We start from the raw sequence: 2,508 nt of genomic DNA, 5'->3' as shown, positions 1-2,508 counted from the left end.
AGAAGAAGAAGAAGAAGAAGAAGAAGAAGAAGAAGAAGAAGAAGAAGAAGAAGAAGAAGAAGAAGAAGAAGAAGAAGAAGAAGAAGAAGAAGAAGAAGAAGAAGAAGAAGAAGAAGAAGAAGAAGAAGAAGAAGAAGAAGAAGAAGAAGAAGAAGAAGAAGAAGAAGAAGAAGAAGAAGAAGAAGAAGAAGAAGAAGAAGAAGAAGAAGAAGAAGAAGAAGAAGAAGAAGAAGAAGAAGAAGAAGAAGAAGAAGAAGAAGATCACCCGATGGTACTGTCCTATGTTATCCTGACATCTTGCTAGTGGTGTTGTATTCCTGTGTTGCCACTAGTCTTAATTTACTTAGAAGACTAGCAAGATGCTCGTCTGTTGCACGTAACATCGAGATGCACTTAACAACAAGATCACCAAATTTGTTTTTTGTAAGAGTATAAGAGTAATAGATAATAGAGTAGAGATAGATAGAGAAATGCAGCATAGTAGTACTTGTCTTAACGACACATCATACTAATTAACCGGATTCTGGATGCATGTGTGACCCAGCTATACACAATCAACAGTGCCAAGTTGATCTTGCTGAAGCCGAGGCCTCAGTCGAGGCCATTCAAGGGCTCCGGCAATGTCTCCATTACATGTGAGACGATCCTCCAGGGAGCACTTCCACTTTTGTCGTCTCTCCTGCAAGGTCACTTATTTAATCAGGAATACTTAAGTAGCACTAATTTATTGCTGCCTAATTTTCCCGCCAGAGTTAAACAAATCTTTAGTAGCACCCTATGTTGAATCATGTTTGTGTATATATGTATCTGGAGGTGAATCATGTGGTGGAGCAGGGAGGAAATCTTGGTAGTGTCATGACATAATAATGCTATTGTCTTTCTATCCTTTCTCACTAAGTTAATGAAGGTTTCACCTTTTCCCTACTTGTGCAAACAGGGACCATGTTGTGCCAATCGTACTTTTTAGTGGAACTGCACTAGAGAATACAATGAACTGTATCCCAGCCAGTGCTTTAACTCTGCTAGAAGTTCTTGATAATCTTTCGATATAATCTCACCACTGGTAAACAAGAGTTATTTCAACCATACATTTGAAGTGCACAAAAATATATACTATTGAGTGATTCCAGTGAGTGCTTTATCATATCTTCTGGAATTACTTGAATAAGCATATTTTGCTCAGGTTGGTACCAGCCTAAGGCCTTCAGCCATATTATTTTTTGTACCTATATATGTATTGTGCTACTGTGTTGCTACTGTCATGAGAAACTCCTTTATCTTTGCACATTAAAGTTTTGCAACCTATGATACATGGCAATGTTTTGAGTGTTGAGCTAATTGGCACTGATTAAATAAACTAATACCTCTCTTTAAGCAAGAGTACTATGTTGCTAACTTTACCCATTAAGATAATGAGGGTGCTTCTGTTTGTTAGCGTATATTTCATCAACTAGTCCCACTATTACAGTAATCTCACTCTCTCAATATATGTGCCAACAGGGACGCTCGATTTTGGTGGAACTGCACAAAAACTTTGGGTACTTCATTGCCTCGACCGCTTCCTTCCCTTCATGTCAGTCGCTTTGTCTCGGCTTGTTTGCTTCCTTTGTTTCCTGTCAGTCGCTTATCTCGACTTCCAGTGAAAGGAAATAGTAATTGATATGGAACCTCACACAGGTTGGTACTGGTCTTTATCCTAATTATTGTGCTTGTCATGTATTGGTAATTTGGTATTGTGCTACTGTTTGCCAATTTTATAAAGGAGTAACTTGGAGCCTGAACTCGCAGGCAAATCATTGCATTGGGTGATTTCAGTAGAACTGCACAAAATGATCAGATGGAAAAATACTTATGTTGCTGCCATGTACTCCAAAGTTCACTCAGACAAGCATCGATGTTGACAAGAAGTGCATATATTCATTCGAGTATCAACCGGCGTCAACCAGTTGTCAAACTCCCAAGTATTAGGAGAGTGAACGCCAAAAATATTGCTTGGCGCATAGCCCAGAAGAACACAGTCCAGTCTTTGGTCCCAACTTGTGCCTTTTGGTTATTGGCAGATATGGTAGCGAACTGTATGGCATGGAGTCTAAAGATTCCAGACAAGTTGGTTGACGCGTATATTCATATGGCACTTAATCAGTCTGCACGCCAGGGATGCTCCATTTCAGTTGAACTGCACAAAAATTTGGGTGGTTCATTTTCTCAACTGCCTCCTTTCTCATCTGCAATGTAGAATTTTGGCGAGCTACAGGACCAAGATGAGCCAGTAAACTAGTTGGATGAAAGTAGTGGCCAAGTTGCTCAAACCTCGCTCAGCATGAGGCCACTATTTGAGGATAAACCTACAAGCAAAGTTCAGATTGTCTGTGCTGCCTCTTATGTACTCGAAAGTTTACTCGTACAAGAACTAATTTTAGCAAGAAGTACCTCCGACTGAACACCATTTACCAGTCTATACCCTAGGTAATTAAAGTTCGTCCATGGATCATATTGGTTGTGATCTCA

Source organism: Triticum dicoccoides, chromosome 5B, assembly GCF_002162155.2.
Source record: "Triticum dicoccoides isolate Atlit2015 ecotype Zavitan chromosome 5B, WEW_v2.0, whole genome shotgun sequence".
Lineage (NCBI taxonomy): Eukaryota > Viridiplantae > Streptophyta > Magnoliopsida > Poales > Poaceae > Triticum > Triticum dicoccoides.
Note: the sequence above shows the minus strand (reverse complement) of the source record.